The sequence below is a fragment of the Chiloscyllium punctatum genome, chromosome 19 (genome assembly GCF_047496795.1).
Source record: "Chiloscyllium punctatum isolate Juve2018m chromosome 19, sChiPun1.3, whole genome shotgun sequence".
Classification (NCBI taxonomy): Eukaryota; Metazoa; Chordata; class Chondrichthyes; order Orectolobiformes; family Hemiscylliidae; genus Chiloscyllium; species Chiloscyllium punctatum.
In genome coordinates this window covers 80,143,665-80,169,297 of record NC_092757.1, presented here as the reverse complement: position 1 = coordinate 80,169,297, position 25,633 = coordinate 80,143,665, and the positions used below count along the sequence as shown (strand labels likewise).

The 25,633-nt window shown below is 40.7% G+C and overlaps 1 protein-coding gene across 1 annotated transcript in view; it reads left to right on the top strand.

The window, feature by feature from the left end:
* Positions 1-423: 423 nt before the first annotated feature.
* The window catches only part of hnf1ba (HNF1 homeobox Ba), a 155,324-nt gene continuing 130,114 nt past the window's right edge, over positions 424-25,633 (top strand). Inside the window, exon 1 of the mRNA XM_072589802.1 lies at positions 424-486. The gene's annotated coding sequence lies outside the window, so the exon portion shown is untranslated. The remainder of the gene's footprint in view (positions 487-25,633) is intronic.

Here is a 25,633-nt window from a genome sequence, read left to right as displayed (position 1 = left end):
CTCCTCACTGTACCCTCCAAGCTTGTGGAATAGTTACCCTTAAGGTATACTCAGTCACTAATAGACAGAGGTGGCTATGACATCATATACCTACATATTCAGAATTATCAGTGTTTCTTCAGTACAGAACTGGAGACTTTATAGATGCATCATTTTCATTAATGGATATTTGAAGCCATTAATTGTTAACTGTATCTAACTTTAAAATACATAACTGATCTTCTGACATGTGTTTTTCTTTGGGTTTTTGTTCATGTTTGCAGTGTGGTGACCACTGCTGGATGGGACACCCCTGAGAAGGGTGGAATAGGATTCAGTTTTGACTACTCCAGGCCCCAATCCAGGCAGCAAGTGGTGTGGGAGTCCATTCACCTGCCCCTGTTCTGGGCTAACAAGTGAAGTCTGTCCCATCTGGAGGGGGATAAAATAACCCACTTAACTCCACAGAGTGGAGCACCAACATGAGACATAACGAAGGAACATTTGGTAAGTAATTGTAAAGGAAATTCTGCTCACAGGAGGCTGATAATAGCCAAGCTGTCAACTCAATTTGTTTTTGTTGTGAAATGGTCTGTTCTTATTCAAGTTATACAGAGCTTTGTAGTTGAGTAAGCAGGTAGTGTAATGAGATTTTTATATCATCAGCATTTATTTCCTCGTGGAAAGGTGTGTGTGTGTGTGTGTGTGTGTCACTGCTGCCAGAGGTTTCACCTCGGGATCAAATCCGTGAATACAGCTTCTGGGAAAGTGTCTATCCATTAGCTCCCTGAAGGCAGCTGCCCGGTTTCCTGAGTGAAGCATCCTGACCAGTCGCTGAGAGAAATTAATGAGGCATGAGGCTTGGTGATGGGAAAAGGCCAGTCGAGCTGAGACCCAGCCAACCAGAGGAGCGGGCTTGGAGGCGAGGTGGAGCAGCGAGTGATACCTGGGGAAGTCAATTAGCTAGATCCTTCTCAAAGTGTGGAAACAGAACAAGGTCCAAATCACGCAGTGTGACAGCGCTTGTTATGTACAGTCTTAGCCTTGTCATGCCATCAGATTTGACAGTCTTGGGTCAGGTCACTGATTCTCTAAACCTTCAGCTGTATTGCTTAACTTGGGCAGACAGGCTGCAATCTATGGTGGCACAGGCCAGGCGAACTATACCACTTTCATGCCATTGTGTTTGCAAGGCTGCCAATGTTCAGACAAGCAGAGGATACCACACACGGCATGAGCAGGTTATGACACTCTAGAGTGTGGACTGTCATCAAAATCCTTTCCCACCACCTGGGACGGACAGGGAACATTATGCTTTAAATTCCTAACCCCCCCAAACAGAAAGAGACAGGACACATTTCTTTTTAAAAAAACTCAGACGCCAAAAGCCAGCTTGCAGTTCCTCATTGTCAGCAGACAAAGGGGAGAACAAAATGTTTCACTTAAATGAAACGTTAAAATTGCTCATCCTCAACGGTGTATTAATGGCCATAGTGAGTCAATGATTCAACAGGCTGTGAGAGGATGGAGGCACTGTGGGCTAATTAAAACTGCCTGCTCTCGCCCCAGCCTTTCATTAATCATCTGACTCTTTTTTTCCAGCCATAAAACTTGCTTGACCCCTTCACTCGAGCTTATTTCAATCAGTACAGATTTTAAATATTTATGTACAAGGCGAAAAATAGTTGGATGCTATCAAACTTCGCATTACTTTAATTCTCCCCTCTTTATAGGGAGAAGAAGTTTGGTAATACCAGGTTTTCTATGTATGAGGAGGGTGTATTCTAATTTAAATGAATGATCACAGGTTGGGTTTGTAGCACTCTTGCCATACTGGGGTGGCATAGAAGGGAAACATTCAGGAGAAAATGAAAAGCTTAATCCCCCTCTCCCATTCTATAGCAAATGGGGAAGTAGAAATGGGAGCTGACAGATCAAGAGCTGGAGTCTGTTCCCCCACATTGTGACAGACCAGTACCTTAACTCCATTTATCCATCTGGATTACCTGACACGTGCCCAGGAATCTCAATTTTGAAGCCATTGGTTTACGTGCTTCCCAGGGGAGGGAATTCCTGATTTCCAATACCAGTTGTGTAAATTCTTTTCTGACCACCTCAAAACAGCCTAGCTCAAACCTAAAGGATATACAGTCTTGTTCCCTACTGACAGTAACTGTGTAGATGCAGGAGGCAGTGAAGAAGGCAAATGGAATGTTGGTCTTCATAGTGCGGGGATCTGAGTACAGGAGCAGGGATGTCTAGATGTAATTGTAAAGGGCCTTGGTGAGACTATTGTATTCTGTACATTTTGGCCTCCTTATCTGAGGAAGGATGTTCTCACTATGGAGAGAGTACAACAAAGATTTACTGGATCAATTCTTGGGATGGCAGGCTTGACATTTGATAAGAGGTTGGATCAGTTAGGACTGTATTCACTGAAGTTTAGAAAAATGGAGTCGGAGGCACCTCATAAAATTCTAACAGGACTAAACACTGGTTCTTCGGGAACTAAAGTCTACAATCTGAGGCAGCATATTTGAAGTGAAAGCGATAACATTGGGCGAAGAATTAAACTGTATTGAGGAAGAGTATGGGACTGATACATGGCAGAGTTAATTATGTGGCCAATCAAAGCTGATTTTAAAATGAAAACCAATAAATAAATATCGCCTAAAACCTAAGAGGTTCATTTAGCAGGAATCTGTAATGCATTCACAACTTGTAAACAGTAAAGTCAAAATTCTGCAAAGAAACTTGTGGTCAATTTTGTTATTGTACAAACTGATCTCCCATGATGCTATTTGTAAATTTAACCTAGAGTTTATTTAAACCTGGTCCGTCCCTTTACATTTACTGTTCAAATGTTTCCTGTTGGGTTGTGGTCTAAATAGGCATAACTTAAGGTCCATAGTGGTTAATGGCTGAGGGACATTTCTGTCAGTGGCAGCTGTTTGTAAGTCCCTGGCTACTGGCCTTGACAAGAGGTCAGTCAGGTTAAAAAGATCAAGAAATAGTTGGCTTTCTGACAATTTTTGAAATGTGACAAATTTAAGAACTTCCACATGGATTAATAAGTCTCTTGCTGTTCATGGCAAAATATATTATAAAATCATGTATAAAAATTAGACCCCATTATGTGTCCCTTAAAGGTGGCAATATTTGACTGCTATGATGTAAATATAAGCTATCTTTCAGATTGTTCTGCTTTGATCTTCACAAGATGTGGCTTCAAACAATAAATACTCTGCATTAAATGAAAAATTGTTTCTCATCATTTGCTTTTCAATATTGTCTTGTATCCCTAACGCAATGTGTTGTGCTGATACACCATATTGCTTTAAATCTATTAATTATAAATAAAAGGTACATTCATTAGTCACTGCCCATGAAATTTGAATCTATCTTTTTATCATCACTTCCCATCATGCTGAGCAGAGTGTTAGTTTGTTTGCATGCATGGCATATTTGGGGGAAGATCTCCTGTACGAGAGGTGAATATGTTGTTCATTGAATCACAAAATAGAATCTCTAACATTGGTGAAAATGATGGAAAAGGAAATGTTTTGAACATTGATGGACATTTATGTAGAGAACTGCTATAGATATTAAGTAGGTCAGAGAATCTAGAATGTTCCCAGGATAAGAGGTGACCATTCAGGAGTGAGAAATTTCTTGACTTGGAATCTTTGGAAATCTCTACCCCAAGAATATTGGGACTGCTCAAGCGAGTATTTTGGAGACTGAGATTGACAGGTTTTTCGACACTGAGGGAATCAAGGGATATGAATATAAAGTGGGAAAAAAAGTAGAAGATCAGCCATTATCCTTTTTTAAAGCTTAACTGGAACAGCTGCATGATCTACCTGCTCCTGTTTCTTCTATTCTCATGTTTAAGTATCGTGATTTCTGAAATCTGTACCTGAGGTTTCTGTTTTTACACTTAACAGGAAATAAATAGTAAAGGTGAGTTAAAGTATTCCCACTGCCTTTCTAGAAAAGAAAAACAAAGACTTGAATCTCCAAAGATGGAATAAAAATTCAAACCCATATTAAGGTCCCAACTGCAACTTGAACTCCACAGCCTGAGGTGCAGGAGTACCTCTCTTGGTTTTCACCATTTCTGATTGAAGACCTACTGGTGCCCTCTGATGCCTCTTAGACATAGACTAACTGGGCAGTTACACAGCGGCATGTTGAAGCTTGCATGTTAAGATAGCCCCAGGTTTCATTTCTGTCCATTTGGCTGGAATTAAAGTTGATGTCCCTTTGCCTGGAATACTAATTACTCAAGGGACATGAATCTGGACAGTGAGTTTTAAAGCTGCATGGTCATCAAGTGGAAATTTTACAGTTTAGATTAAATCGCAATATACTGTCATGTGACATCATTAGAATGATAATGCCACATGACTAATATCCAAACAAAAATTAAGAACTTTTTTTTGCTAACACAATGCTCTTTAAAGCAATTAATCAACTTACTTATTCTTTGATTACCTTTGATAAACATGCCCTGTTAATTTACGAACTCCTGAGACTATTCTGTGGTAACAAAGCTTCAGTTTTCTGTTGCAAACTTAGTTTGGATGCAAATTCACAAGATATTCAGTCAAAGCTGGCAATGAGCTGTCCAGCCTGTGCCCTGGACAAAAATGTTCACACCATTTAGAGATGAGTAAGAAATTCTTCTGGTATCCTGATTGTCAATCAATTCCTCAGACTACAAAAATTCACATTCACGAACATGGATAATCTCGAAAACATTTACCATCTGTTGGGAGGCAAGTAAATTCATATTTTAAATGTAACTCCTTTATTAGATAAAATTAGACAGAATTTACAGAACAGATTCAGTCCATGTTGACAACTATACTCTGATGTCCCCTCTCATCATTCCTCATAGAATTGTTACCAGCATAATCTTTCCATTCTATTTTTCCTATGTGTATATTAATTATTTTAATTTATAGCTGGCATTTCTGTCAAAGAACCTACAGCTGAAAATCTAACTGAACAATTCACCACCAATGCTGACTAGTTTTGTGCTTCCAATACCTCTGCTTCTAATTTTTACTTGGATGTAGCATTTTCTTCTTTTCCTTTAACTTGTCATTCATCTAATTTTTCCATTAATGCGACCTTGCTTTCCGTGAATTAACCATTGCCTACATAATAGTGGCTGCACTCCAGAAGTAATGTGTTGGTGATAGAGTAATAGGAACACCACAAAGATATGACAGAAATACAACTTTGATTTGATTTGATTTGCTTTATTATCATCACATGTACTCAGGTACAATGCAAAGTTTTGTTCTGCATGCAGTACAGGCAGATCAGACCATACAAAGTGCATAGGTTAATAGAGTGAGGAATACAATACTGCAGCTGCAGAGAAGGTGCACAGAAAACAAGATCAACATTTAAATTTAAAATTTGACAGGTCCTTTCAAAAGTCTGATAACATGGGGAAGAATCTGTTTTTGAACCTACTTATACGTTGATACAAACTTTTATATCTTCTGCCTGATGGAAGAGGGTGGAAGAGAGTATAACAGGGTGGGAGGGCTTCTTTGTTCCTTATTATTCAGAATAAGGAACTTGATCTCCAGGAATTATATGCTTGGCACCCAACAAATCGAGATATTGCTGAAATCACAAACATGCTCCGGCTATTATCCATGTGTGAACTTGAGATTTTAAGAAAAGTTAGAATTGCAGTCTTAGCCTGAGCTATAGCAACACAGCTGTGTGGGTGTATGGTGCAAAGTCAGTTAGCTGGAAACTGGGAGAGGCTAGGAGTCACAGTTTCCAATTTTAACTATTGAATTGTGTTGCCCCATCGGACTATTGGACATCAAGGGGAAGAGGAACATTGAGTGGGATAGCCAAATCCAATTCTAGGTTGCACCTAGTCTTCTGGCATCCCCGAATCATCCTACTGTCATCATTTACAGACTCATATATGTGCCTCCAATAAAAAAAAGAAATGCTCTTAAAGGGAGGTTAGGTAAATACACAAGGGAGAAAGGAACAGAAGGTGACAGTGATAAATCAGGAAAGATGTGAAGATCTTTGAGTGGAATTGTATATAAAGATTTGGACTTGTTGGTCTGAATGAGTTACATATGCAAAGTGAGACATTTATTGCACAAAGGGGCTGTTAAGATTCAGCCTCATTTCTATCATATTTAGACTAAACCGGGTGAGGACAGCAGATTTCCTTCCCTAAAGGACATCAGCAAACCAGATGGATTTTTATGACAAAAAAACAGCAGTTATATATTGCCATTAGACTAGCTTTATATTCCTGATTTTATTTATAATTATTGAATACAAATTTCACCATCTGTGACAATGGGCATTGAACCCATGATCCCAGACCAACAACCTGGGGTTCATGGATGTCAAGACCAAGGGTATTACCATTATCTGTGCTATATGTGCCTTTCTTTAATTCCAGCCTTGAGGATACGCTCATTCACTCTGATTGGTTAGAGGACAAACTGGTACTGCCTGGTCCATCCTTTCTCTGGTCCGGGATAGTAGTTTACATACTTTAATTGACTACTATTGATTAGATTCCCTACAGTATGGAAACAGGCCATTCAGCCCAACAAGCCCACATCGATCCTCCAAAGAGTAACCCACCCAGACCCATTTTCCCCTGACTTATGTACCTAACACGATGGGAAATTTAACATGGCCAATTCACCTAACCTGTACATCTTTGGATTGTGGGAGGAAACCGGAGCACCCGGAGGAAACCTATGCAGACATGGGGAGAATGTGCAAACTCCACACAGACAGTTGCCCAAGGCTGGAATCGAACTCAGGTCCCTGGCACTGTGAGGCAGCAGTGCTAACCACTGAGCCCTGTGTCCCATGGTAGAGGAGGGAAGGTGTTTTAAAATGCAGCACTGTTTTTCCATTAGTTGTCTTTCTCCCACGTCCTATTGAATATGTGTATATCAATGAATGTTGGCTCAAGATAGATTAAACATCCACTGTGATGGCACTTGCAGTCAAATAGCTTTACACCATTCATTCTTGAGGGGCTGCACCCCACCATGAAGATGCAACTCTTTCAGGGAGGGACAGAAGGGAAGGAAAATATCATGTTAACAAGACGGTGAGAGCAATGTGTGTGTAAATATTTATTTCCAACCCCTTGTTGTGCTAGCAGCCCCTGCAGTATTGAACTCCTGCAATTACAATAGCTGCAGGGTCAGAATGTTCTGACTTAACCAACATGATTTTAAACTTTAACTGCACCACATGTGTTCTTGCTGTGGTATGAGGTGTGCTTGACTCTATTGTTGCAGAAACCGGGGACAAGGTGAAGGGCTGCTCTGCAGTGTCAGCTCCTCCTCTGCAATGTATAGGAACAGAGAGCATTCAATTTATAATTTGACCCAAGGACATAAGGCAGATGCAGCTTTTCATTCCACACGCAGCTGGGCATGCAAACGTTAAGGAAAGAACAAAATTGCTCTCACAATGCAGGTCATCAGACAGGAAGATGTTTGTGAAAGTCACACTCACAATCTTACTTGTGACTGTCACCACTGTCCCCTCCTAGCATTTTTTGCACCCTTAACCTTTTCAGTTATCTGACAAGATAACCCATCCCCTTTCTGCTACACTCACTGGTTTCTCCTTATCATACTGCTGGTCCTTTCCTCTCATCCCATGCCACACTTTCTGTAAAATCTCCAGATCCACATAGCAACACAACTATATGTGCTTCACTTTTCCACTGATGGATCTGTATGCAGCCATCTCATAGTTCAGTGGCATTTGTGGGAGTTTGTGTCCCCCCCATTGACCCTCACTTCCTGCATTCCAAATCTTGACAAATGCCTTAAAATCTTGAATGTAACATGGCTAAGTTTTCAAATTATCCCAAACTAGGAGAAATTGTAGCTCAAAACGTTATAGCAGGAATTGAATAAAATATCAAATTGAACATCACAGTGGCAGTTGGAAGTCATAGAGATGTATAGCATGGAAACAGTCCTTTCGGTCTAACCTGTCCATGCCGAACAGATATCCCAACGCAATCTAGTCCATATCCCTCCAAACCCTTCCTATTCATATACCCATCCAAATGCCTCTTAAATGTTGCAATTGTACCAGCCTCCACCACTTCCTCTGGCAGCTCATTGCATACACGCACCACCCTCTGTGTGATAAGGTTGCCCCGTAGGTCTCTTTTATATCTTTCCCCTCTCACCCTAAAGCTATGTCCTCTAGTTCTGGACTCCCCAACCCCAGGGAAAAGACTTTATCTATTTATCCTATCCATGCCCTTCATAATTTTGTAAATCTCTATAAGGCCACCCCTCAACCTCTGATGCTCCAGGGAAAACAGCCCCAGCCAGTTCAGCCTCTCCCTATAGCTCAAATCCTCCAACCCTGGCAACATCCATGTAAATCTTTTCTGAACCCTTTCAAGTTTCACAACTTCTATCTGATAGGAAGGAGACCAGAACAGCACGCAATTTTCCAAAAGTGGTCTAACCAATGTCCTGCACTGCCACAACATGACCTCCCAACTCCTGTACTCAATACTCTCACCAATAAAGGAAAGCATACCAAACGCCTTCTTCACTATCCTATCTACCTACGACTCCACTTTCAAGGAGCTATGAACCTGCACTCCAAGGTCTCTTTGTTCAGCAACACTCCCTAAGACCTTACCATTAAACATATAAGTCATACTAAGATTTGCTTTCCCAAAATGCAGCACCTCGCATTTATCTGAATTAAACTCCATCTGCCACTTCTCTGCCCATTGGCCCATCTGGGCAAAGTGTAAATTACTTCATTTCGAATGAACAAATGTATCCTTCAGGAATGGTGTTGACTAAAGATGAACATGACAGAGTCTGGGGAGTATTGGCAAACTTCAGTTAATTCAATGTAAGGGGCCTAACAGGGAAGGCAGGTGAACTCAGGGCATGGTTAAGAACATGGGTCTGGAATATCATAGCAATTACATAAACATGGCTCAGGGATGGACAGGACTGGCATCTTAATGTTCCAGGGTACAACTGCTACAGGAAGGATAGAAAGGGAGACAAGAGAGGAGGGGGAGTGGCCTTTTTGATAAGGGATAGCATTACAGCTGTGCTGAGGGAGGATATTCCCGGAAATACATCCAGGCAAGTCATTTGGGTGGATCTGAGAAATAAGAAAGGGATGATCACCTTATTGGGATTGTATTATAGACCCCCTAACAGTCAGAGGGAAATTGAGAAACAAATTTGTAAGGAGATCTCAGTTATCTGTAAGAATAATAGGGTGGTTATGTTAGTGGATTTTAACTTTTCAAACACAGACTGGGACTGCCATAGTGTTAAGGGTTTAGATGGAGAGGAATTTGTTAGGTGTGTACAAGAACATTTTCTGATTCAGTATGTGGATGTACCTACTAGAGAAGGTGCAAAACTTGACCTAATCTTGGGAAATAAGGCAGGGCAGGTGACTGAGGTGTCAGTGGGGGAGCACTTTGGGGCCAGCGACCATAATTCTATTAGATTTAAAATAGTGATGGAAAAGGATAGACCAGATCTAAAAGTTGAAGTTCTAAATTGGAGAAAGGCCAATTTTGACTGTATTAGGCAAGAACTTTTGAAAGCTGATTGGAGACAGATGTTTGCAGGTAAAGGGACGGCTGGAAAATGGGAAGCTTTCAGAAATGAGATAACAAGAATCCAGAGAGAGTATAATTCCTGTCAGGGTGAAAGGGAAGGCTGGTAGGTATAAGAAATGCTGGATGACTAAAGAAATTGAGTGTTTGGTTAAGAAAAAGAAGGAAGCATATGTCAGGTATAGACAGGATAGATCGAGTGAATCCTTAGAAGAGTATAAAGAAAGTAGGAGTATACTTAAGAGGGAAATCAGGAGGGCAAAACGGGGACATGAGATAGCTTTGGCAAATAGAATTAAGGAGAATCCAAATGGTTTTACATTAAGGACAAAAAGGTAACTAGGGAGAGGATAGGGCCCCTCAAAGATCAGCAAGGTGGCCTTTGTGTAGAGCCACAGAAAATGGGGGCGATACTAAATGAATATTTTGCATCAGTATTTACTGTGGAAAAGGATATGGAAGATATAGACTGTAGGGAAATAGTTGGTGACATCTTGCAACATGTCCAGATTACAGAGGAGGAAGTGCTAGATGTCTTGAAACGGTTAAAGGTGGATAAATCCCCAGGACCTGATCAGGTGTACCCGAGAACTCTGTGGGAAGCTAGAAAAGTGATTGCTGGGCCTCTTGCTGAGATATTTATATCATCGATAGTCACAGGTGAGGTGTCGGAAGACTGGAAGTTGGCAAACGTGGTGCCACTGTTTAAGAAGGGTGGTAAGGACAAGCCAGGGAACTATAGACCGGTGAGCCTGACCTCGGTGGTGGGCAAGTTGTTGGAGGGAATCCTGAGGGACAGGATATACATATATTTGGAAAGGCAAGGACTGATTCGGGATAGTCAACATGGCTTTGTGCGTGGGAAATCATGTCTCACAAACTTGATTGAGTTTTTTGAAGAAGTAACAAAGAAGATTGATGAGGGCAGAGCAGTAGATGTGATCTACATGGACTTCTAAATTGGAGGTGTAGTGGATCGCGAAGAAGGTTACCTCAGAGTACAACAGGATCTGGACCAGATGGGCCAATGGGCTGAGAGGTGGCAGATGGAGTTTAATTCAGATAAATGCGAGGTGCTGCATTTTGGGAAAACGAATCTTAGCAGGACTTATACACTTAATGGTAAGGTCCTAGGGAGTGTTGCTGAACAAAGAGACCTTGGAGTGCAGGTTCATAGCTCCTTGAAAGTGGAGTTGCAGGTAGATAGGATAGTGAAGAAGGCATTTGGTATGCTTTTCTTTATTGGTGAGAGTATTGAGTACAGGAGTTGGGAGGTCATGTTGCGGCTGTACAGAACATTGGTTAGGCCACTGTTGGAATATTGCGTGCAATTCTGGTCTCCTTCCTATTGGAAAGATGTTGTGAAACTTGAAAGGGTTCAGAAAAGATTTACAAGGATGTTGCCAGGGTTGGAGGATTTGAGCTACAGGAAGAGGCTGAACAGGCTGGGCTGTTTTCCCTGGAGCCTCGGAGGCTGAGGGGTAACCTTATAGAAGTTTACAAAATTATGAAGGGCATGGATAGGATAAATAGACAAAGTCTTTTCCCTGGGGTTGGGGAGTCCAGAACTAGAGGACATAGCTTTAGGGTGAGAGGGGAAAGATATAAAAGAGACCTAAGGGGCAACTTTTTCACGCAGAGGGTGGTACGTGTATGGAATGAGCTGCCAGAGGAAGTGGTGGAGGCTGGTACAATTGCAACATTTAAGAGGCATTTGGATGGGCATATGAATAGGAAGGGTTTGGAGGGATATGGGCCGGGTGCTGGCAGGTGGGACTAGATTGGGTTGGGATATCTTGTCGGCATGGACGGGTTGGACCGAAGTGTCTGCTTCCATGCTGTAAACTCTATGACTCTATGACCCTATCCAATCAATGAAGAAGCCAGCAGAATCTTTAACTATATAGGCAGAAAGCAAGAGTACAATTCACAGGGTGGAATCTTCAAACTGTCTCATTCTAGATTCTTGAGACATTCATGTGTCAAAGAGAGGTGAGACAAGTCTTTTTTCCAGCAACAAAGGTCTGACTCATGATGAAGAGTTGGAGACTATATGGGATTTTACATACAAGAAGGAATATCAGAGATGATTTTACTGTTAAACACAATTGTCATGGAATGGAAAAGTTACAAAGCCAGCACATTGCATTCAAGTAGTTCAAGAGGACACACGTTCAAATGAATAAAAGAAAATAAAATTTGGACTGTTTGATAAGTTATGCTTTGCACTGAGAGTGAGTATTATGTAAGATAGACCAGTAGGAAGGAAAAAAAAGGAGGTTTCGATGAAAAAACATGATTATACTCAAGAGGAGAATTAAAGATGGGCTGAATTGCCTTATTTATCCATAATTATTTTGTGTTTTGTGTCAATTGTGGCAGCTCTGTATCCTTTACATACACCAAATGACTAATAGCATTGCCATGTATTTGCCCTCAGCAAAATGCTGTTTGTCATGATGGTATGTTCAAAATTGACCTCAACTTCCTTAGTTTTCAGGAATGTGGGTGTCACTGGCAAGACCAGCATTTGTTTCCTACTTTGAAGCGCCCTTAACTGTTTGACTTAAAGGCCATTTCAGAGGGTACTTAAGAGACAACAACATTGCTGCAGGCCAGGAGTCACATACTAGGCCAGACTGGGCAAAGGGGACAGATTTCCTTCCTTGAAAGACATTAGATAACCAGATGAGTTTTTATAACAATTGTTAATTGTTCTCCCGTTCACCATGACTGAGACAAACTTAAAATTCCAGATTTATTAACCGAATTTAAATTCCATCAGTTGCTGTGATTTGAACAAATGCCTCCCAACCATTACCCCAGACCTCTGGATTACTAGTCCAATGACTTTACTTTGAGGTCACTATGTCCGAAAGAATATTCCCTGCTTTTAAACAATCGCAGAAAGTATGAATTCTCACCCCACTTTGAAAGAGAAGGTTAACTGCTGATGGAGATAAATTATCATTGCATTGGTTGATTATTGAGAATTGAATGCTGAGAGATGAATTTTTTGTAAAGGCCGTTACAGAATTGGTTTGGCTGTTTCTGCAGCTTACCAATGGAAATCGGTAACCAATGAGTGTCACAACAGAGCAGGATCGAGGGGTTGAATTGCTCCTAGTTCTAATGTTCTAATGTAATTAAGCAATCTTAAGAAAATAAAAGATTACTTATACACAAAAAACCCAGAATCTTATATTCATACAGTACCTTACATTACCTCAGAATATTGTAATGAGATTTACAACTTAATGTTAATATCTAGTGACTGCTGTACTATAGAACATTGGGCCAATTTACACAGCAAAGGTCCCAGAAAAGGCACTGAGGTCATTATGTGTTAGTTAAGAGATAAATATTCATCTGGAGAACTCCTTGGTTTTTTTTTAACTGGTGGCATGGTATTTCTTACAGCTACCGAAAGTCAGATAAAACCTCTATTTAATATTTAATCTAAAGGACTACACCTCCAATAGTGCAGCACACACTCAGTACAATGGCAAAGGTACCCCCTGGAATCATACTTGAACCCACAACCTTCACATTAAGAGGTAAAGGTGACAGGATGATGTTGGCCCTTTAACACTGATAATGGGTTTAAAAAGAAAACTCTGAACTCATGCACTGGTCATAGTTTGTGCTGTGACAAAATCTAAATGCGGCAGGTTAGGATGTTCACACACAATTCTCCATGCTTGATGGACCACCCTATCAAAACAGGGTGGCCAGCTCACCAAAAGCCTGTGCTCTTTGTTTTTCTTTGTGTTAATCTTTGACTGGCATACTTTCTACATGCATCAAGATGCACCTTTAATATTGGGAAATCTTTTCCAGGATGACGTGGCTATTTTAGATGCAAAACATTCGGAGGTGGTGGAAAACTGGCCCACAAAACCATGCGAACATTGTTTTGCCACACGATCCTGGTGCTCAGCAAAATGAATAATGGGAATATGAATTTCACAGTGTTTAATCCATGAATACAAGAAATAAGATCACACATAAATACCCTTTCATGAGCCATACAGAAACATCTTCAATTTGTGTTAAGCCGTTTGGCAGATTTTGATCAAGGTCAACTATAGCTTTTGCTGTTGTTTCTGCACATCCATTGCCCAGCGGATCATCCTCTACAGCTTCCACTCGGGAAAGATCACCAACATGTTGTCTGAGTTGATACCCCTTTGGAGCAGTGGAATTGCCAAACAGCATGTGGAGCCACCCGTATCTCCTGAAAGGTAACCAGCATGCAGTTCGAAAGCTGCTGCTTTTACTCAACTTCACTCGCCACCATCATATTCCTAATCTAGGATAGTGATGATTTTTGCCTTCTCAAGTTATGGCAGAACTCCTTCAATGGTTAGCTTGGATAGTGAGATCCTTTTGGAGCTCTATGTAGGTTCTTTGCTTCAATACATTCTCCCAGCTCTCCAGGTTGTTTCACCGATGTCATACTGCTAATTTATTCAATAGGAGTTGTCACTTCTGTAATTACCCACATCTTTCCCAGCTCTTCTGTTTCAGGCTCAACTTGAATTTCCCTCAGCAGATTCTGAATTGGTCTTGCATTCTCATCAACTTTGAGATGATATTCTCCCAGAAGACACCCTAATGCTGTAAGTGCGCTGTGTATACCTCCAGCATCTGCACTGTGATCAATTGTTTAGTATGTGGTGACATGTTGCACATCTCTTTTGACACATTGAGGGTTACCAGTCCAAGCTTTAGTCTTGCCCTGGTTGAGGTGACTGGCTTTTGCTTGCTGTCCATGATCTGGAACTCTAGATCCTCATTCCTGTCACTGCATTGGTTCATGGAGTAACCTGATCCCTTGGCATGTGTATGGTGCCAATACATAGTCCCAATCTCATTTTCGAGGGCTGTATTTTTTTGATTGCCATGTTCAGCTACATTGTACAGGTCTGTAAAGGTCATCATGTTGCAATGACACTGGTAATTAATGTTGACGTGATGTACTCCCTGTAATCTCATTTCAGCACACACAATGCATGTATCATAGAGCCATACGACACTGAAATAGACCCTTCGGTCTAACTTGTCCACTCTGACTAGATATCCTAAACTGATGTGGCACATATCCCTCTAAACCCTTCCTATTCATGTATCCATCCATATCCCTCTTAAGCGTTGTCATTATATCGGTCTCCACCACCTCTTCTGGCAGATCGTACCATACACGCACCACCCTCTTCGTGAAAAAATTGCCCCTTAGGCCCCTGTTAAATCCTTCTCCTCTCATATTAAACATATGTTTTGGACACCCCTACCCTAGGAAAAAAGACCTTGCCTATTCACCCTATATAAGCCCTCTTGTAATTTTGTAAATTTCTGTAAGGTCACCCCTTAGTCTCCAATGTTCCAGGGAGAATAGCCTATTCATCCTCACTCTACACCTCAAACCCTCCAAACCTGGTAACATCCATGTAAATCTTTTCCGAACCCTTTCACGTTTAACATAACATCTGTCACTCCTCAGCCCATTGGTCCAACTGATCAAGGTCCTGTTGTATTCTGAGGTAACCTTCTTTGTTGTCCACTACACCTCCAATTTTGGTGTCATCTACAAACTTACTAATCCATACCTCCTATATTCACATCCAAATGACATAAAGCAATGGACCCAGCAGTGATCCTTGCTGGTCACAGGCCTCCAGTCTGAAAAACAACCCTGTACTCCCACCTTCAGTTTCCTACCTTCAAGCCAATTTTGTATCCAATTGACTAGATCCCCCTGGATTCCATATGATCTAATCTTGCTAACAAGTCTACCATGCAGAACCTTTTGAATGCCTTGCTGAAGTCCACTTAGACAATGTCTATGGCTCTGCTTTAATCAATCTTCATTGTCACCTCTTCAAAAAACTCAATCAAGTTAGTGAGACACTATTTCTTAAGCACAAAGCCAGGCTGACTATCCCTAATCAGTACTTGCCTTTCCAAGTGCCCTGTTAACCTAACTGAACTGACCTGTTGTATGGTAGCTTTATTAGATTCTTCAGCTGATATTTTCCTGAGACTATCTGTACTTAATTGTCATACTTCCTTGTCGCCATGCATTTGTTGCAAACTGATTCAGCTTCTTACAGTGAGAACACTACTTTCCTCACACTTGACGTGTCTTCTCGTGTATATGAGGTCCTTGTATCCTGCCCTTTTCCTGTGATTGTTCTTCTGTTTGCATCTGGAGTATCAATCAGATCGGTTTTTTCTGCCATGAATATAGTTGATGTTCAACCTCAGCACCTCTTCCCAAGTCAATTTTTTTCCCGAAGATTTTGTTTCTCCTCTCTCGGTTGACGTGCACTCACTGCATGATACTTTAAATCTAATACAGTCCTGTCTTTAATTAAGCTGTCTTTTAGTTGTGTAAATTCACAGGATTCTTCAAGCTGAATTAATGAAATCACTCTGATCTATGGGTTCTTTCACCTTGGGCCATAATAGTGAACCTATACTATTCATAAGTTACATTCACTTGGGATTTAAAGAGTGCCATTAAAGTTGTAAAACTTTCTTCTGTTTGTTTCTTCTTTCTTCAGAGATATTTAGGGTGAAATATACTTTGAAACAGTCTCTTCCCAACAATACTAGGAGTGTAGTTACTTTTCATTGCACTGGCTTGCTAAACAATCTGCCACTATTCAGAAATGTTACCAGCACATATGATAAAAACAGGTAGTACTTAAATAACTACCTTTCATTTTGATTGAAGCTGGGAGGGGAAGTGGTGCAGCCATTGTGTCTTATCCAGTGTTTCAACTTTGACCTGTTTCTCTGTTTTGTTTTTGCCTTCTTTCAGTTGCTTGTAGCAACTTTCATGCCCCTAAAACAATCCTGTGTGTCTCTACCACTGGCTGTGAATTTTGTTTTTACAACTCTTCAGCCCCAAATCCACTTCTGACACCGTGTTCTGTATTCAAAAGGCAGCAGTCTGGTCTTTACAGTGTCTTTATTGAAGTACTGGTAAAATGGCCACCACTAGTTTGTGCCTCATGGTAGAGGTCACATGACTATCAATCCACACAGGGAGAAACCCATCCAGGAATTTGAAGGCACCAATGACAGTTTTAAAATGGAAGTATGGTCAACACATCAGGAATGTTGTTAATGACTGAGGTGTATCTTTTTGTCCTTACTCAGCATCCAAACGTATGACTTTCCAGCAGGGATAATTAGATAACAATCAGTAGTATTCATTTTGCTTACGATCTCTTGCACCTTTCCTAGTTCAAGAGCACACAGTGATCCTTCTATTGACCCATCTAAAATCAATCACCCCCCAACAGTTAAGGAATGGAATCCAATCTGCAGGAACCATTTCAGAATCTATCGAATTTTGGAAAATGATTACCAATGTGTTCAGCAATTTCACAGTTGCTTCTTCTCAGTCGAATATCTTCAGAATTTCAGGTCCTGGGGACTTACCAACCTTCAGTCCCATTCATTTCCCTAACACAGCCTTTTTACTAATACGTGCTAATATCCTTCAATTCCTATTTCTTCCCAGTTTATTTACTTCTAGTCCTGGCAGATTTCCTGGTGTCTTCCTCAGCATCATTAGCAAATCTGATCACTTTCCATTTAGTTTTTCCTATTTGAAGCATTGAGCCTTGGACATCCCAAACAGTAGCCACCCACAATAGCACCAACCCCTTTAACTCCTCTATTCAGAACTCATAGCTTTCTACGTTTCAGCCTCTTTATTGACTTCCAGGATCCATGCAACAAAGTGATCTTGTGGTGACTTTTCTGGCTGTTATATACTCCACAACCTCCATGACCCTTCCCCAAACCCAATGGCTGTTAAACTTGCCTGTGGAATTAATGAGATAAAATTGGAATAGTCGATAGATTAGTAGAATGCTTACAATTGCACAGAGAGAGACTATTTGGCACCTCAGGTTGGTTGCAGGTCTCTGCAAGAGCAGTTCAGCTTCCTCTGACTCCAGTCACCTTTCTCCATAAGCCTGCAACTGTCCTTTATCGTCAGAATATAACAAGTAGCCTATTTGCCCCCTCAAGCCTGCTCCACCGTGCAAGAGTACTGTATACAGTTCTGATCGCCCTATTATAGGAAGGATATTATTAAGCTGGAGATGGTTCAGAAAAGATTTACCAGGATGTTGCTAGGAATGGAGGGCTTGAGTTATGGGGAGAGGCTGGATAGGCTAGGACTTTTTTCACTGAAGCATAGGAGGTTGATGGGGTGACACTACAGCGGTTTATAAAATCATGAGGTGTACAGATAAGGTGAGTGGCAGGTATCTTTTCCCTAGGATGGGGGATTTCAAGACTAGGGGGCATATTTTTAAGGTGAGAGGAGAAAGAATTAAAAAAGAGATGAGGGGCAACTTTTTTTTTAACACAGAGAATGGTTCGTGTGTAGAATGAACTGCCAGAGGAAGTGGTGGATGCGGGTACAGTTACAATGTTTAAAAGACATTTGGGGAAGTTCATGAATAGGAAGAGTTTGGGGGGAATATGGACCAAGCACAGTCAGGTGGGACCAGTTTAGTTTGGCATTATTATCGACATGGACTGGTTGGACTGAAGGGTCTGTTTCCATGCTGTATGACTCTATGACTTAATGACTCTGACTCTGTGAATCTATAAGAAGATCCTGGCTGATTTGTTGTGGGTCTCAACGTGTCTTTCATGCCAGCTTTTATTTCCCTCAGCACCTCAATATTTCAGAAGTTTATCTACCTCTTTTAATATAATGACCGAGCCTCCACAATTCTTTGGGGTAGAGGATTCTGAATATCATGATAAGAAATTCCTACAAATCTCCTTTTTAAATGAATGCCCCCTTAATTTGTAACTATGTCCCCTAATTTAAGGCTCCCCCATTAGTGGAAATGCCTTCTCAGTCTCTACCCTGTCAAACCCCCTCAGAATCTTGAATGTTTCAATTTAGTCACCACTCATTTTACTCAACTCTAATGAATGTTGAGCCATTCTTGATAAAGTGAGCCCCTTCATCCCAGGAATGATTTCTTCTGAACAGCTTCCAGTGCCAGTATGTCCTTTATTAAAACAAAAACAGAATTGCTGGAGAAACGCAGCTGGTCTAGCAGCATCTGTGGAGGCAAAAGCAGAGGTACCATTTAATCTGAAAAATATGAGACCCCTCAATAGATGCTGCCAGCACTTCTTGTATTTGGTTCAGATTTCCAGCATCAGCAGTTTTTTTTATTTTATCCCTTCTTAAGTACAAAAACTATGCAAAGTACTCTCGATGTGATGGTTCAGGTCAGCTATTTACCCAATTTTCATTTGAAAGCTATAAGTGAATCTGTCTCCACCACACACTCTGGCAAAACATTCTAGGTCTTAACTGTGGACTGCGTTAAATGTTTTTCAGGCTGTCTTTAGTTCCTTCACCAATCACCACTAATATCTGTCTGAGATTTCCTGACCCTTCCATCAAAAGGCCCTATCTACTCTACCAAGACTCCTCAAGATTTTGAACTTCTCTGTCAAATGTCCTTTCAACCTTCCCTTCTCTTTTAATTGAAGTCCCTCATCCCTGGATTCACTGTCATAAATCTTTTCTGTACCTCCTGTAGAGCCTCACACTCCTTCTAAAGTACATTTTGAATGTGTGGAGTGCAGAACTGGATACAATCCTCAACTTGAAGCAGAACATTTATTTCAAAAGGTTTGATTGTGTTACCCTCATCAACCCTCTCTATTACCAAACCAAAAATCTCAACTAAGTCCATTAAATGTGATTTGTCTTAACGCATCAGTGCTAGCTTTCCTTCATTAACCACCCTTATCCAAGCGACTGTTAACTTTGTCACAGATTATCACTTCTAGAAGTTATTTTTAAATCCTTGCAATTTTGCAGTCATTGCACCAGTAGCATTTTATAAACATGGCCTCCCGATGACTGCAATGGTAATGCCCTTATTTTTATTAATTTTTGCCAATTCTTGCATCTCCCTCTGTTTTGTATCTTGCTCTACTCCGACATCTATTTAGTATCCTTTTTTTTAAGCTTATACCATATGTTGTGATTCAAGTAATTCTGAAGGATGTGAAAATATCGCATAATTGCTGCCTGTTATTGAATGGTTCATTTAGAACCATCCCAGATTGACTGGTACATTTGGTATGATTAAGAACAACACAAGAGACGAAAGTTGTTGTTCATTTTTACTGAGATAAATTTCACTTATACTATAAGACACAGAGACTTTGTAACCTGGCATTAGAGAAATGATATTACATTAATTTCATTGGGATCTATAATATTAGGTCTAACTTGCTGGTCCATAGTGCAACCCACTTAATGTTGATTCCAATGTGGGTTCCAATGTGGGTTGGAGTGAAATGTATAGGAAAATAGGTACCAAGAAAAGAAATAATTTTGAGAGGTGATTAAGACTTACCAATAGAATACGATTTAAAATGTCTTTTCAAACTGGGGAGAGAAGTAAATTGGTAGAGTGGTTTTGAGCAGCAGCTCCAGAGAAGATAATTAAGCTGGCTACAGATACTCACAACTAGTTAGCCAGAGTTAGAGTAATGAAGACTACAAAAGGAGGTATGAAAGATATGGTTACAGTGGGGCTGTACAGCAATTTAAAAACAAAATCAAAGAAATAAAATTAGAATCATAGAATCTGTACAGTGTGGAATGAGGCCATTTGGCCTATCAACACTCTGAAGAGCATCCCATCCAGACCCAGCTCCCTACTCTATCCCTATAACCTTGGATCTTTACCATGGCTAATTCACCTAGCTTGCACATCTTTGGACAGTGGGCTTATCAGGGGATATTCATATATCCAATATCAGAGGATTTCAGCTTTCCCAACACTAATTGGGATAGTCACAGTGTAAGGAGGTTAGAGGGGTCAGACGTCTTGAAATGTATTCAGGAGAGCTTTTTATATCAACGTGTAGAATATCCAACAAGGGAAGCTGTAATGCTGGACTTAATTCTGGGGAATACAGTCAGATAGGTATTCGAGGTGGCAGTGGGAGGGCATTTTAGTGATGGCAACCACAACACCATATGGTTTAAGTTTGTTGTGGAAGAGGAAAACGATTGTCTGCAAAAGATGGTTTTGGATTGGAGGAAGACAGATTTTATTTAAAAAGGCAGGATCTGGTTAAAGTAGACGGGAACAGCTACTTTATGGGTAAATCTATGGCAAAACAGTGGGGGGCATTGGGAATGGAGGTGGGGAGAGTACAGACCCAATGTGTTCCTTTTAGGGCAAAATGTAGGAGCAACAAGCCTAGAGAACTCTGGATATCGAGGAATATTCAGGTCTGTGTAAGAAGTAAAAAAGGCTTTCAATAGGTACAAAGGGAGCAAATCAATGAAGACGCTAGTGCAGAAACTCAGGAAAGCAATTAAAAGAGCAAAAAGGGGCTATGAGAAACACTTGCAGTTATAATTAAAGAGAAACCCAAGAAATGCTATAAACATATCAAGGGAAAAAGATAACCAGGGAAAGAGTAGGACCCAGTAGGGACCAAGGGGCATTCTATGTATGGAGCAGGAGGACATTGTTGGGGTGTTAATTTGGAGAAGAATTCACAAAGAGAGAGTGTGAGGTTCTTGTGCAGTTTGACATTGGGAGTCAGGAGGCATTGGAAGACTTATAATTGGACAGATTCCCAGATCTCAACAAGTTGTATCCCAGGATGTTGTGAGAGATGGAGGAAATTACAGGGGCCTGAGCCTGAGTTTTTAATTGTGCTCTGGCTGTGGAAGAGGAGCTAGAGTACTGGAGTACACTGACTGTGTTTCCACTTTTCAAGAAGAGTGGTAGAGATAAGCCAGGGAATTACAGACCAGTGAGTCTCACATCAGTGGTAGGGAAACTATTGGAGAAAACTCAGAAGGAGAGAATCAATCTCTGCTTAGAGAGGCAAGGTTTGATTGCAGATAGTTAACAGGGCTTTGTCAGAGGGAGATCCTGCATTTTCCGTGGAGGTTACCAGGTGTGCAGATGAGTATAGTACAGTTGATGCAATTTATATAGATTTTATAAGGTCCTACATGGGAGGTTGTTAAAAAAGGTAAAAGCACATTGGATCTAGGGCAACTTGGCAAGTTGGGTCCAAAATTAACTTAGTAAGGCACAAACTGGTCGTAAAAGGCTGTTTGTGTTGACTGGAACCTGGTCTCCAGTGGCATTGCACAGGGATCAGTGTTGGGTCCCAAATTATTTCTAATATATTTAAATAATAGAGAGGAAAATGTGGTGATAAGTAAATTTCTGGATGACATAAAGATTGGTCAGATAGTTGTTTGTGACAAAGAAAGTCTTAGGTTAGAGAAGGATATAGATGGGTTTGGTCAGATGGACATATCAGTGGCAAATGGAACTTAATCCTGAAAAGTATGAGGTGATAAACTTTGGAAGAAGGGACAAGACAAGGGAGTATTCAAAGAATGGCAGCACACTCAGAAGCTCAGGAGAACAGAGAGATCTTGAGATGTTTGTCCCTGAAGATGGCAGGACGGGTTAATACAATAGTTAAGAAGGCATATTGGATGCTTGCCTTTATCGGTTATGGTATAGATTATAAGAGCACAGAGGTTATGTTGGAGCTGTACAGGATTTTACTTAGGCCACAGCTGGAGTACAGTCTGTGTGGCTCTGGTCACTGCACTACAGGAAGGATGTGATTGCAGATCACAGAGAGGATTCACCAGGATGTTGGCCTAGGGTGAAACAATTTAGCAATGAAGAGAGGCTGGGTTGTTTTCTTTAGAGCAGAAAAGGCTGAGACGTGACTTGATTGAGGTGACTAAAATTTTGAGGGGGAAGGGTGCACAGAAAACAGCCGTTCCCTTAATTGGAGGATCAGTAACAAGGGGGCATCGTTTCAAAGTGAAAGGCTGGAGATTCAGAGAGGATATGAGGAAAAAGGCTTTTCACCCAGAGGGTGGTGGGAATCTGCCTGGGAGGATGGTTGAGGCCGAAAACCTGACAACTTTAAAAAGTAAATGGATGTGCACTTGAAATGTCATAACATTCCAGGTTATGGGCCAAGTGCTGAAAAGTGGGATTAATGTAGATTCAAAGTAATTATTGTCAGTGCAGACTTGATGTTGAAAGTCCTCTTCTGTATTGTCTAATCCTGTGAAAATTGAATACAATGTGCAGCAACAATCCAGGGTAGTAAAACCTATACATTTTAATGCCATCAACGTATGGATAATTAACATCTGAGGCAAGTTGAATTAATGGAGAGAGTTGGATGAAAGTCAGTCAGGAGGACATTAAGCTCAGAAGTGAAGAAGTTTCGAAGCACCAGTGTACTTATAGATGCATTTATGATGCAAATTCAAAGACTGAGCTCCATCATCTTATTTATGCTCTGCCTTCCTCCTGTATAAACCAAAGCACCAAAGATTGAGGATGTTGCAATTTTCCTTCTTGCTAGTTGTATCAGAGGCTTTGTAAAGATTTTTTTAAATCTCAGGAGCTCAGGATTGGGGAATCCATTAAGTTAGGTACTTTTTAAAAACGACAATTGAGCCTGAACAACCTGATAGAAGTCACCCGACTATTTACATCGTAATTGCACATCATCAATATTGGAAATCTTAAACAATTCTGTACATTTAAATGGTTGTCTAGATTAGATTCATCCTTGGCAGGAGGTCTCAGTCAAGAAGAAAGTTTAAATAGAAGGGAACTTTGGGGATGGGCTATCTCTCCTACATGGTTAAAGGACATTTGCAATCTAATGTTACCATTGTTCTCCAGATATGGAGAACCCCTCCTGAAGAAAAGATATTGGTCGTTTATTCTCCTGTTGAGGCATGATGTAAATTGGACTCATTTGAAAAGATGAATTCAGAATTGGGATTGCAGATGACAAAGCCAGCAACACTTAAATTGATGTATTGACTCTGGATGCTTGCTACATTTCTCCTCTATTGAATATCCGCTGTGGTTAATAGTTTGATTGCTGTGGGAGAGAGACACAAGTAGTAACTATTTGCATCAGTGTTGGACAACAAGTAACACATTTACCAGATTTTACTCTTGTATTCAATGGGCCGTCTGCTCATCTTCGTAGTGCAACAAAACGGCTGTGAAAAAAAATTTATTAATGCTTTCAATTCCTCCCCCTCCCCCCCCTTCATTTAGAGCATAGGGATTTCATATTCAGAGACAGGCATGAAAAGAATTGACCAAAAGAGAAGGGGCTTTGGGAAGACAATACTGAAATAATAACATCATAAATTGTGGGCAATAAGATCAGTAGACTGTTTTATGTACCAACGAATCAGTCACATGATTTGATGTCCAAGTGTGAAAGAACAACTAGTGCTATCTGAATATATACTTGGATGCAAAATGAAATGACAGCCAATACTGTAATAATGTCAAAGAACGGGGCAGTGCTGGCACTTCTTCATTGGAAAAATCATGTTGCCAATAAAAGGTAAAAGGCTTGCATTTTCTACATTGCAAGTACAATACAAATACTTATTTGAAGCATGGTGACTGTTGTAAATGGCATCAGTTGGGCTGAATGTGACAAAAAAAAATAACATTTCAAGTTACAAAACAAGTTTATTAGGTACGTGACATTTCTGTTGTACACAAGGTATTGAAGGGGTCTAGAAAAGGGTCAAAACCTTCTTCCAGAGGGCTAAACCCCAGTGTAGGAGCGTAGAAACAGAAGTAGGCTATACAGTTCCTCCACCATTCAGTGAGAGTATGAAAACGTACGGAAGAAGGCTGGCAAAATACACAAGTAACGAGCAATAATAATGAAAATACATTTTGGGACAAAAAACATAAAAGCCTTTGCTGTTGTGCTAATTATACCATCATCATGATGCATTACAGACAATAACAAAACCAAACAGACCCTCTTCTTCCTATCCTCTTGGGTTAGTGTAGGCAAGGCAGTTGATCACCCCTCGTTATAATGTCAGCAAAGTCTGCTGTTACTCTTTCTTTCCCAACAGGACACTGCCTGACCTGCCTGAGTACTTCCATCATTTTCTGCTTCTATTTCAGATTGTCAGTATCTGCAATATTTTGCTTTTGTCTTGTCAATACAGATACTGCTTTACTGTGGTCTAGAAGCTGGTGCTGCCACTAGACCACAGTGAAGAGAACTCCGAGGGAAAGGAAAGAGAAAGAAAGTGTCAAGAGACCAAAAGGCACCTCAGAGGCAGTCACCACATCTCACGGGGTGTCAGTGGTTTGTGTCCTCTCTTATTCCTACTGTCCCGATGTAATACTTTGCACATCTTTAAAAATACGTCCATCTATAATCTGTTGTGCACATGCTAGTCAACACATTCCTAATTTTCAATCCTCTCAAAATAGTAAAAAACATAACTTAAAACCACACATTTTTCACTTTCTATTACATTCTTTTAAAAATCTAAAGCTTAGCTTCACCACTGGTAGGAACAAAACATGTTTTATCAACTCACACTTTGGGAAGTGCATAGACAGATTGATCACTGAGATGTCCATTTGAAAATATTAAACTGAGATGGCTTGTGCTCATATTCAGTCATATATACCTACAGGCTTGCTGCAGGTAGTCCTCATGCTTCCAAATTTTGTTTATTCATTCATGGATCTAGGGGTTGCTGGCTGGGCCATCACTTATTGTTCATCCCGAGTTGCCCTAGAAAAGGGGGTGGTGAATTTCCTTTTTGAATCATTGTGTTCCCCCAATCATTGTGTTTGGGGGGGTGGGGAAGTTTCAGAATTTCAATCCAATGATATTGAAGGAATGGCGATATATTCTTAAGCCAGGATAGAGAGTGGCTTGGAGGGGAGTCTACAGGTGATGGCGTTCCCATGTATCTGCTGCCCTTGTCCTTCTAGATGGAAGTGATCATGGGTTTGCAAGGTGCTGCCTAAGGATCTTTAGTGAATTTCTACAGCACATCTTGGAGATGGTACAGACTGCTGCTACTGAGCGTCAGTGGTGGAGAGAGTGAATGCTTGTGGATGTGGTGCC